The sequence below is a fragment of the Stegodyphus dumicola genome, chromosome 4 (genome assembly GCF_044657685.1).
Source record: "Stegodyphus dumicola isolate Sdum_Otavi_A_Nest chromosome 4, ASM4465768v1".
Lineage (NCBI taxonomy): Eukaryota > Metazoa > Arthropoda > Arachnida > Araneae > Eresidae > Stegodyphus > Stegodyphus dumicola.
The window spans coordinates 231,968,667-231,982,258 of NC_140771.1; the positions used below are offsets into that span (position 1 = coordinate 231,968,667).

The window sequence follows — 13,592 nt, forward strand, 5'->3', positions numbered from 1 at the left end:
AAATATTCCTTGCAAATTATTTTCTCCTGCTTTATTAATTTTCCTTTAATTCATAATATTGCATTGCTAATGAAAGAGAGGAAATAGAATTTACTTTAAATAATTTTATAAGCATAATACATTAATAGAGCAATTAAATGAAATTATTTTATAGGAAAATAAGTATTATTCCAAAACCTTTTCAAAAAATATGCTTTCCAAATTATTAGTATTCTTTTTCACAAACATACGGAAGACGTAAAGATTTTAACAATTTAGTAGAGAAACGCAGTTTAGATAAATAAACATATGAAAGCAAATAAAACTAAATCATAAAAGGTCCCCTTGCCAAATGCATTCTAGCATTATGTCAGTAAAAGTAAGAAAGAAATGTAAAAAAAAACATATATATACATTTTTTTTTTCAATGCAATTTTTAACCACATTTTTAGTGTTTTTTTTTTTTTTTTTTCGTTAAGTCAGAAAAGTGAGAGACAAAAACAGAACCCGTTTTTTAGCAGGTAAGCCAATTTAAATAAATCATATACAGAAGAAAGAAAGCATATCTAAAGCAAAATGAAGGTTCTATGTCATAATAAAAACGTTTCTACATCATCATGCATATTTGATTCTCAATCTTAAATAGGATTTATATGCACAGTGTAAAATTAAAACTAACACGAAAATGGAAACTCCAATATTGGTTTTGAAAAGATTATTTACACATCTGCCGTTTTAAATTACATTATTTGAGAATAAGAATTTGAAGAAAGGTGAAATATTCAAAATTCAGTAACATTTTATCTGTAAATTACACTGATAAATAAAACATAAGATGTTGCACGCTGCAAGTTTTGTAAAACTTACAATTCGATACTATTTTTTTTTATAATACTGAGTTAAACAAGCTTTTTTGGATATATATGGATTAAGGTTACAACTGAGGCGCTGAATTATTAGTAGATTCTTGGCAATTTGAAGTTTTTGATCTAACGAATTTCATATTTTCAAAACAACTGAGCTTTTTATCGATTGTTAATCCAAGGAATATGTTTACAATTTTGATTTTTCTATATTCTATTGTAAAGACATTAGGATTCTTGAAAACAGGAGAGATGAAAAATTAGGAACACCTTCCGCCGGGAATCGAACCACAGAACTCTGGAATACGCGCCCAGCGCGCAGACCACTACAGACCACTACAGACTACTACCCGCTAAGAAGGCGGAAGAAATACCTTATGTACTCCCTCTTCTAAAGGGCGACTGGAGTTTTTGGGAACCCATACGCCAAATCCTGGATGTGGAGAATCATCATCCTCCACCCTTTTAGTTCGGGCACGACTATAGAGCTATTAGGTTATTTCGGAGCAGGAGAGATGAAAAACGAGCAACACCTTCGCCGGGAATCGAACCACGGACCTCTGGAATACGCGCCCAGCATGCAGATCATTATACCACGAAGACACGCTAAGAAGGCGGGAGAAATACCTTATATACTTCCCTTTTAAAGGGCGACTGGGATTTTCAGGAGACCCAATCGCCAAATCCTGGGTGTGGAGATTCATCATCCACCACCCTTTTTAGTTTGGGCACTAATGTAGAGACATTAGGTATTTTGGAAGCAGGAAAGAGGAAAAATGAGCAACGCTTTCGCCGGGAATCGAACCACGAACCTCTGGAATACGCGTCCAGCGCGCAGACCACCACACTACGAAGGCATGCTAAGAAGGCGGGAGAAATACCTTATACTATTATAATCTTAAGAAGTCTGGATATATTTTGTGATGGTTTTGGAAAGGTAATTGTTTTAGATTTTTTTCCTTAGTTTGTTGTTGGTTTTGTTCTAGTACATTATAAGTTGAATAGAATGAGGGTTTCATTTGTCTTTCTTTTCTAAATAATCTATGGTTTTTCTGGTATGAGCAAAGCTGTATCATTTGCGAAGAAAATTCTTTTAGACTGTTGGGGCCAAATAAACATGTGATGGAATTGAATGTTAAATTCCATAAATCTGCGCTTAAGCATGAGAAACTTGCTGGCAACTTCTCTGCTGATGATATTCAACGACACGGTTGTTGTAAATAATAATGTTTTTCTATTTGGTGGCAACTCTTGTGGGAGTAGAAATACATTCTTTGGGCATTTTGATTTTCTGAGTGCTTGAACAAAAAAACGTAAACTATACATAGCAAAGAACTTCTTATAAACGTACTAGTAAATAATAGATATTAAGTACAAATATTTTGTAAAAATACATATAGTTTTCAAATTACACAAGAACTGTCGTATATTTGAAGGTGTAAATTTTTATAAGTGTGAAAGGCACCAACTAGTCTAAATTTATGTAAGTGCGAAAGGCACCAACTGTTCTAAATTGTTGTAAGTTTTGTAAGACACCAACTGTTTTAAATCTTTGTAATGCTAAAGGCACTAAGTGTGTAGAAACATTAGGAATTTGGAAGCAGGAGAGATGAAAATTGAGGAATGTCCTAGCCGGGATTCGAACCACGGACCTCTCGAATTCGCGTCAAGGGTACTGACCACTACACCACGAAGGCATGCTAAGAAGGTGGGAGAAATACCTTACATACTCCTTCTTTTAAAGGACGACTGGGGATTAGGGAACCCAATCGCCAAATCCTGGTGGAGAGAGTCATCATCCCCCACCCTTTTAGTTCGGGCTCCACTGTAAAAACATTAAGAATTTGGAAGCAGGAGAGATAAAATATGAGCAATGCCCTTGCTGGGGCTTGAACCCGGACGTCTCGAATTCGCGTCAAGCGTGCTGACCATTACACCATGAAGGCATGCTAAGAAGTCAGGAGAAATATCTTATAACTGTTCTAAATTAAAAGGGCGAAGAGCACCAATTACAAAACATTTACATGTGTACTACTTAGTAACTTCTCGACAAGGGCCGTTGCTAAGTCTATAAAAACTTCTTCACTGACACCTTTCTTCCTCCGCCACGTTGAACGCATATGATGAACCCAATTATTTGGAATCTAGATAAATCTTTCATGCCTTGTGAAGACACTGATCCCTCGCACAACTTCTTTCAACATCGAAATTCATGAAGATGAATCTCCCCATGTCACTAATTTTCGTAAAACAGTTTCATGATTAGCGTATGTTCTGATAAACAAACATCCATCGATACTGAAAGAATGTTACTCACTCGATCTCCTTTTTTTTAATACCCAGAAGTCACACTCAATTCATCTGTTTATGCCAATCAAATTGTTTTCTTCTTCACTTGCAGTGCAACAATTATCATTCTTTTAACTGTTATAATGTTTCAAAATGTAACAATAACAGTTTTAAATGCCATAATTATTGAAAATGTTGAAACAATCCACAGTTATTTAATGGACGTCTTTTCAAGCATTTTGGCTGTAAAGCATGCTTCAACAGAAATTTTTTAAACACTTTTTTTTTTGCTTCGGAAAATTTCAGCCCTTCCTTTGAATTGTCCACCTACTTTGCATTTTAGTTACAGCTACAGAGTGTTCTGAATTGGCCAAGTTTAATCCCGATCACCTTGTATTTGACCCAATAAAAGCTAAATCATCACAACAAATCTTTTGAAGATAGAACCTTGAAAGAAATACTAGGTAGATGCCATCTTACTACCTAGGTCAGTGGTCGGCAAAGTGCGGCTCCAGAGCCGCATGTGGCTCTTTGGTTCCTTAAGTGCGGCTCTGGTACAAATATCCACGGAAGGCGCAATAATATTTTCATAATAATAAAAAAAAACTTGCTAAGAAAAAAATTTCATCTTATTTTGATAAATTAAAATTCTTCTATAAATCGAGAACATTTATAATTTTTTGTTTGAGTATAAAGATAGATAGGTAATTAAAACTTTATATTGTAAAAATACGCAACGAACATCGAGTTTAATTTTATTAGTTTTCGAAAACGTAAACATAAACCATGCACAAGTTACCGGCATGCGCGTGCATGCTTTTTATAAAATACATTAACTCAGCTCCAAATAAAATAAAAATTGAACATGAAATTCTTAGAATTTTTGTTTCACAGTAGTTTCCAAATGTTATAAAAGCTATGTATAAAATATGGAATTAAATTATGCGACAGAATGTTTTAAACTGTGCGCGCAAGGTGGAAATACGACGAAAAATTTTGTCACAAGGCGGATTAAATTATAAAAACATTTGTGGCAACACAAACTTTCTCATTACTATTTCAGAAAGCAGCTATGTTATGTAATCAGCTGTAAAAAGTTGGTAGTAATTGCTTTTAAAATAAATAAGTAATCCCAATTCTTGCAACAGTCACATATTCGAAGATCTTATGGGTTTTAAGGTGTATGAGTGTCCTTAAAAACAACGTTGGCATTTTTATATCATAGCATACAAGCTACGTGTGATTGCATATGCTAAAGAACATGGAAACGGCATACAGAGACAATTTGTTGTATGAGGACTCAGATGCTGATTTAGAAGAGATTTCAAGTGACTCTTCATTTAGCTCTGGGAGTTTGACGAAGAAGATTAAAAGGTGTTCTTTCCCAAATAGATTGGGTATTTGCAGAAAGTATTACTTTGTATTTGTATTAATTTATATTTAAGATATTATAAATTCATTATAATGATCAGTAATAAAGTTTTATCCTTCAAAAATCTGCATAAGCAAGGAAGGGAGTGGCCGATGCGTCTCATACACCCGTATATACGGTACTTAATTGCAGGCTTTGATGCTCTAAGAAACTTTTTATGCCGTTTTATTCCCTTAAATCGATTTTATATAGCAACTTCATCATACAAAATGATGAAATGTATGTCTATTAAACCAAAAATTAATTTAGTAGCCAAGTTCTAGATATTTTTCAGACTTTTTTCTTGATCCAAATCCATTATTCTTTGTAAACAATTTAATTTATTGTTCATTTGAAGTTCATTTCCTTACCATGGAGTTAAGAATAAACTTACTTCCTACCTCCATCCTTCATGTTCCTTACCATCCTCAAGGCGACGTGAGCTATTTTAGTACTTATGATAACAATATTGATACTGAAGGATTTCCTACAAAAACCACATATAACTTTCCTAGTAAATCAATTCAAAACTCCAGGATTATTTCCTCTTTTTCTATCGAAAGCAGTTGAAGCCTAAAAGAGAAAGTCAATATCATTCTTCACCATTTCCATCCGAAACAGAATAAAACTACCGATCCATGTCCTTACAAATCCCCTACTAAACAAAGATCGCATTCGCTTTACCTTCATTTCTTTATCTCTCACAAGAATTATAGATCCGGTACCACTGTTCCAAATTTACGGCTCCCTGACACTGGAATCTGGGTGGAGTAGACTACATGTAATTCATGAAGCTTCTGTTTAATTTATAGCACAGTATTGCTTTTATAAAATACATTTGTATGACCTTAAGATAATCATCAAACTTTATCATTTACGTGTGTGTTTAAACACTCACGTAAACCAAAAAATGGATAAGATAGAAAGCATATTTCATTTATTTTTTAAGAGAAGTATTTTTCCCCTCAAAATACGATTTACATTTTTTTTAAATAAGAATGAATTATTTATTTAAACACAAATATGCAGATAATATAAAAAATTAAAAAACTCCAAACATATCTAAGTATCATATATATTATATCTAAGTATCATAAGTATCATGTAACTTATACAAGAGAATGTTTGTAATATCTATGCTTATACAGTAAGACCCCGCTTAACGCTGTTTCGTTTAGCGCTGTTTCGGTTTAGCGCTCTTTTATTTCAACCCGGGGATTCTCCGAAATTGTGTGCAGCGCTAGGTTTCCAAATAACATATCCGAAACAGTGTAGTTGTGTTTCTTGCTTGGTGGACGCATTTTTATCATTTGAAACATTTGTTGACATTATTGTAAGTTTAAATTTGTATAATACTATAACGATTAATACAGTGACAAATATTATGATCTTTAGTTTTTATCATGGATGATAATAAAAAACAAGAAAAGAAAGCAACCAGAAAAAGCATTTCACTGGAAACTCAAATGCAAGTGATTAGAAGATTAGATTCTGGTGAACGTCAATCTCAAATTAGTGCTGCATTGATTTTGGCAACTTCAACAATAAGGACAATTCTTAAGAATAAAGAAAAAATACTGTCATCGGCAACTGCAACTACGTCAAGCTCTGCAACCAGAATTACCCGTTCTAGAAATAACATTATAGAGGAAATGGAAAAACGACTGTCTATATGGATTGACGACGAAATTGAACGCAATATGCCATTAAGCCAGTCTATCATAATGCCTTCTTAACAAAAAGGCAGAAAATTGGAAACCCAGAATAGACTGAATGATCTGACTGAGGATTTTATTTGTTTTTAAAAGTATATGCGTTTATATTGTTTTTATTTTTGTAAGAAATAAATGTTTGATTTTATTTTTATTAAAAAAAAAATATTAAATTTAATGCCTAACCAGTTTTTATCCGTCTTTCCTTAACCCCATTATTTACATGTTAAGATAGCCTCGCTTAGCGCTGTTTCGCATTACGCTCTACTTCGATGGAACGTATCCCCCGCGTTAAGCGGGATCTTACTGTACACAGATCTTGTATGCCCATATAGTATCTATATTTATATAAGGAAGACCCTTCTTGTCATGATCATATCTAAGTATTATGTATATCTAAATATTATTATATCTAAGTATTATGTATATCTAGATATTATTATATCTAAGTATTATTCTATCTACGTATTATATATATAAGTAAATTAATACTTAGATAACTCATGTAACTCATGCAAGTCTCATGTAACTTATACAGGATAGTGTTTGTAATTTATATATGGAAGAACCTTCTTGTCATGATTATATTTAAGAATAGATTACATTTAAGTATAATGTATATCTGAGTATTATTCTATTTAAGTATTATGTATAGTATATCTAAGTATTATTCTATTTAAGTATTATGTATAGTATATCCAAGTATTAATTATTCTATCTAAGCATTATGTATATTATATTATTATATTCAAGTATTAGAAGTCTCATGTAACTTATACAGGACAATGCTTGTAATTTATATATGGAAGACCCTTCTTGTCATGATTATATCTAATTATTATGTATATCATATATAAGTATTATGTATAATTATGCGGATAACATAAAAAATTAAAAAAATCCAAACACATCTAAGTATTATATATATTATATCTAAGTATCATAAGTATCATGTAACTTATACAAGAGAATGTTTGTAATATCTATGCTTATACACAGATCTTGTATGCCCATATAGTATCTATATTTATATAAGGAAGACCCTTCTTGTCATGATTATATCTAAGTATTATGTATATCTAGATATTATTATATCTAAGTATTATTCTATCTACGTATTATATATATTATATCTAAGTAAATTAATACTTAGATAACTCATGTAAGTCTCATGTAACTTATACAGGACAGTGTTTGTAATTTATACATGGAAGAACCTTCTTGTCATGATTATATTTAAGTATAAATTTTATTTAAGTATAATGTACATCTAAGTATTATTCTTTCTAAGTATTATGTATAGTATATCTAAGTATTATTCTATTTAAGTATTATGTATAGTATATCCAAGTATTATTCTACCTAAGTATTCTTATTATGTATATTATATCCAAGTATTATTCTATCTAAGTATTATGTATATTATATCCAAGTATTAGAAGTCTCATGTAACTTATACAGGACAATGTTTGTAATTTATATATGGAAGAATCTTCTTGTCATGATTATATTTAAGTATAGATTATATTTAAATATAATGTATATCTAAGTATTATTCTATTTAAGTATTATGTATAGTATATCTAAGTATTATTCTATCTAAGTATTATGTATAGTATATCCAAGTATTATTCTATCTAAGCATTATGTATATTATATCCAAGTATTACTCTATCTAACTATCATGTATATTATATCCAAGTATTAGAAGTCTCATGTAACTTATACAGGACAATGTTTGTAATTTATATATGGAAGACCCTTCTTGTTATGATTATATCTAAGCATTATGTATATCATATATAAATATTATGTATATTATATAAGTATTATAAGTCTCATGTAACTTATACAAGACAATGTTCGTAATATGTCTGTAATGTTTGTAATATCTATGCTTATAACAGAGACATTGTACGCCCAGGTAATATTTATATATGGAAGACCCTTCTACCAGGATGAATGTTAACACCGTAAGACTTTTACGACAAAGGCAGGCCAGTGGGCATCCCAGGCGGAGCTGAGTACGTTGAGGAGGATATAAAAGATAAGAATTTCAGTTAAATAACAGTGGATAAACTAAAAGAAATCAAATGCAAACTTGAAGTTCTTTTTATAAAATACCTGAAAACCTTACAACAAATAATCAAGAAACAAATATAAATATATATGTAATATATTCAGGAGCAGGAATTTGGATGGCGTAGAAGAGTTGATCTATAATGACTAGGAAATTGGAGGCGAAGGCAGATTAAATCTTCAGTTTTATTTTCAGCTACACACAAGTCGGCACATTAAATGTGACTGTTCCAAAAGGCTTACATTTTTGATAACTTTGTAGCAAAAAAGAAGAAGCAGACAGAGAGCAGTGAACGGTTAGTGAAAATAAAAAGGAATGTTCGCAGCAAAGCTGATAATATCATAAGCATATATGCTGTTAGTAGTGGAAATAGATACAAAACCAGAGCTTATTACACTTATTACACTTGGTATATCTAAGATATCATAACTTATGTATGAAACTGACTTCCATGCACACAGAAAAAAAAAGTTCCACAATATAATGTGTGTATACATAATAAGGAAGCAAAATAATTTTATATGTGTATTTCCATTTAAGGGGACTCATACACCTTAAAACCCATAAGATGTTTGAATAGATGACCGTTACAAGAATTGGGATAACTTATTTATTTTAAAAGCAATTACTACCAACATTTTACAGCTGACTACATAATATAGCTGCTTTCTGAAATAGCCATCAGAAAGTTGCCACAAATACTTTTATAATTTAATCCGCTTTGTGACAACATTTTTCGTCATGTTTCCAACTTGCGCGCACATTTTAAAACATTCTGTTTCATAATTTAATTCCATATTTAATATATAGCTTTTATAACATTTGGAAACTACTGTGAACCTATAATTCTAAAAATTTCATGTTAAATTTTTATTTTATTTTGAGTTAAGTTTATAAAATGTATTTTATTAACAAAATTTTTAATGTTTTCGTCCATAAAATTTTTCAGTATTAAAATATTCATCAGACTGTTGGTTCAGTTAGAAAATAGTGCCCAAATAAAGAATTCCGTCAAATTTCAAGTATGTGCGATTAGCCATTTTTAAAATATCATGCGCGCAAGGGGGAAACATGGCAAAATATTTTTTCACAAAGAGGATTAAATTACAAAAATATTTGTGGCAACACAATCTTTCTGTTTACTATTTTCCAAAGCAGCTATATTATGCAATCAGCTGTAAAAAGTTGGAAGTAATTGCTTTTAAAATAAATAAAATATACCAGTTCTTGCAACAGTCACATATTCGAAGATCATGAGGGGTTTAAGGTGTATGAGTCCCCTTAAAGAGTACTTCGGTCGTTTATTTATTTTACCACTTATATAAGTTTCCTTTATATATATATATTTTTTTTATTTCTTGAGAAGGTTTCATTGATGAAAATGTACCAGAAGGAAAAAAAAGAAGAAAAATAAACAGCAATTAAATGAAAATATGCGTGCATAAGTATTGCGATAAATATTCCGATCTGTATATTTTCTTCTACCACTGAAATCAATAAGCCTGACTGAAGTGATTTTAATTTTATGGATTCAAATTTTTCTCGCATTTATATTGTGATTTTAACTTTATGGGTTGATTTTATTTCAACAACAATATGGCTTGCTGCGTGAGATTTCTTATTTGGTGCTAGTGAGTGAATGAGTGAGCGCCACCAAGGAAGACCACTGACCTGGCCTTAGCCTCACAGTGTGTTAAATTCCTGGCAGCAACCATCTACTCTCTGCTCCACCCTGCTCCGTGAACGCAGCCGAATAGACGGCTAAGAACCTCATAAAGTCTACATGTAAGCTTGGAAGTTGTTGTACGGGGAAAGAGTATCCTCTTTTTGGTGCTGGTATAATAATATATTTTTTTTAAATGGCCGAGCGCTTTATTTAATAGCCATTAGCCTTCCACCACTACAAGGGGCAGAAATGGTGGTCATTTCATCATAGAAGCACCTATTAGGTTGTTGTTGTCTTGGCCATATTACATGGAACAATGGTTGCCAGAGCCTACTCCGAAGAGAAGCTGGACTTCTATTTTCCACCCCCAATTTTGAAGGAGAGCACCCCGGGAGAGAGATCCGAAGGTAACCCAGCCCTCTCCCCTTCCACCAGTCCACACGAGAGGACTTTCTGCTCGCTGCATATTTGGAGTGCCGCCATGCCACACCGCCACTATACACTTACAAATATCCATGTCTTCTTCGGGATTCGAACCCGGGCTCTTCAGTACCGTAGTAGGCTCCTCTAGCCACTATATCGTCTGGGCGACAGCACCTAATAGGTAGCCACCGTTGCCTCCTGTGAAGGGACGAACAGTTATAACCATGCGTTCTCTGCGATTTGAGCCCGGGCCCATCGCTACTGCGGTCACTAACCGCTATACCGGCTAGGCGGTTACTATAATAATATATAGTTAGTGTTAAAAGGACGCGCTAATAAACTAGCAAAATGGCATATTCATCAAGAACGTTCCCTTTTTCCCACTCCTTCCGTGTAATTTTACAGCCAAAAGAAATAAAATTCTGATATAAATTCGATGAACAAAGCGAAATGTTAATGATACCATTACTCGAAATTACAAGTGAAAGCTCAGCCGATATTTTCCAGACTTCGTGCGAATTTTCCTCCATTAACTCGCCTTCTTCCTGATCCTATCCAGAGCTTTTAGCTCGACACACCGATCAATTAAGCTACAATTAAACCGACACGAAAACTTATTTTGAAAACCATTCACGCCAATTTGAGCTGGCTTCTTCTATTCATCCTTCATCTTCCCCACCAATGAGGTGGAAGAAAAAAGAAGCAAAATATCTGAAGAATAAGAGAGCTTGAACTATTGCTGACTGTTAATTGCAGACCCGGAGTCCAGCAGGGTCATAATTACCGATATAGATTGGTGCTTTAAAGAGCCCGGCAACTCAACAAGCAGCGGTAATATGCATGGCAAGACCATTAACAGGCTTTACATATACATATATGCTCAAGGGGCTGCTATAATAATGATAAAGGCTGGCCACAGTGTTTGTTCAGACGCAAAAAGCGTACGCCCTTAGGTTTCCCTGGTAACTGATTAAGTTTATGAGCACGCCGCTTCGGTGGACAAATTAGAATGGAAAAGGGAATACGGAAAGTAGGCGGAGGTGCTTCAGTTTCGGGCTCCCTTAATGGCAGATATGGGTTTCCTATTTTGGCTTCTTTCTTACTCTTACTTTAGGACGCGGACGATATATTTTGACTGCGCAGAAAAATTTTTCTTGCTTTTTTTTTTTTTTCTTTTTTTTTTCTTCTCTCATTCTTCTTGCTTATCGAGTGCACGACCTGCTCGACGCAGGGGGTGCGTGTTCAGAATTCATCTTAACGGTTCGAGTGGAATGACGTGAATTCTCAAGGGAATGGTCGCTCGTGAGGATTCAGAGGTTTGCTGCGGAGGTTATTTTTGGGGATAAACAGTCATTCGTTTTTGTTTCCCGTCAAAAAGACTAATCCAATTACCGACAATTAATATAGCACATGACTCTGCTGTAGCGGAAAAGAATGGAGGTACAACTGATTGTCAGGGTGATGCTTAATGTTATAAAATAATATAATTTGAACATTTTTTAAGGGAATGTACAGAAAGCAGGAAGCTTATTTAAATGTAACGAGAATAAGGTGAAAAAAAGCAAAACGAACCTAATGGTTGGAACGTCAGTCTTCTGGGAATATAATATAATTCTTCAACTGTTCCTAAAGAAAAAGAAAAAAATTATACAACACGAATTACTACGATTACAAAGAAAAATACATAAGTAATATTGCATAATTAGTAAACATTGAGGGGGGGAAATGTCAGTTAAGCTGCAGTGCTTAATCCTTAAATAAATTCAAAGCAGAAGAAGGTCGTGATTCTTATGTCATGACAATTTTAAATTTTGGCTTTTTTCTCGGCGCAAAAGGCACTACTAATATTCTTAGTGGTACATCTAGCTAAGTATTGAAATAATCGTAGATCAATTTCTGGCTATGATATACCTGATTTTGATGCTTACAGCTATGGAAATTCCTTTTAATCTCTACAGAATAACTTCGTGAGATATAAACTTCAATATGCATGTCTAATTATGCTTTTGATAAAAGTAAATAACGTTACATATTTTTAGTATAATTTCTTATACAAGTATAGAATAGTGAGATACACTCTTGAAAACAAATCACATATTTTACTAATTCTATTCTATGCAATATGAATTATATTCTTTGTTAAAAATATTACAGGAATGTAAACATTCCAGTTTGATAGGTAGACAAAATTAAGGTCCGCATAATTGTTTCATGTTTTACACATTACTATAAGAGTAAATAGCAGTTCATAGCTTATATGTGATTTCTTCAGTTAAAAAATGAATGCTTTTATGATGATTTTCAAAACTAAGCACTTTCTAATGGGTTATGAGATAATCTCTCTCTCTCTCTCTCTCTATGTAAGATAGAATAAAATACGATGGCTGCGTTAATAAATGTTTGGCGACCTTAAAATTGATTGTTCTAAATTTTATGTTCTTCCTCTAAGTTCATCTGTCCTCCCAAATTTGAGATCTTTCCATGTTACATAACGCTGTTTGAAAAGGGAAACTAAGACCTAAAATTAACCAATCGCAGCTTAGCTGTACATCTGCACTTACGTAGTATACATACTAATTCGTAAGTAATTACGTCATTCCTTTTCCTAAATTTATAAGGTATTTCTCCCGCCTTCTTAACGAGCCTTCGTGGTGTAGTGGTCTGCACGCTCAGCGCGTTTTGAGAGGTCCGCGGTTCGATTCCCGGTGAAGGCGTTGCATATTTTTCAATCTCTCTTGCTTCCAAAAAAACCCAATGTCTCTACAACTTTTGCTATGCAAACATCTCCGCGGTGCTTAATACCTGTGTACATAAAAATTATTGTATTCAACTATGTCCAAAAAGTATATTTTTTACTACGAAATGATTTAATATGCTTGAAAATAAAGATTGTGATACTTCGTGCTCAGGTTTTTAGCTCCGTCATCATGCCTTCACCTTCAGCCACTATGACAGCATTAAAATATCACACATATCTCTATATATAGATATATGTGTATATAATATTTTAATGAAAACAATAATTCAAATATTAAAACTTGAAGCGAGTTTGTTTTTCTGTTTGTAAAATTTGAACAACAAATATTACAAATTAAAAAAAAATTAACCGGAAGTATAAAATAAAAAAAGCTTATATAGCTAAAACTCAGCTAAAATTACCCTAACTCAA

The 13,592-nt window shown here is 32.9% G+C and overlaps 1 long non-coding RNA gene across 1 annotated transcript in view; it reads right to left on the reverse strand.

Annotated features, from left to right (window-relative positions):
• The window catches only part of LOC146997838 (uncharacterized), a 201,220-nt gene that overhangs the window by 100,253 nt on the left and 87,375 nt on the right, over positions 1-13,592 (reverse strand). Inside the window, exon 2 of the long non-coding RNA XR_015040547.1 lies at positions 11,996-12,049. This is a non-coding gene — a long non-coding RNA (uncharacterized LOC146997838). The remainder of the gene's footprint in view (positions 1-11,995; positions 12,050-13,592) is intronic.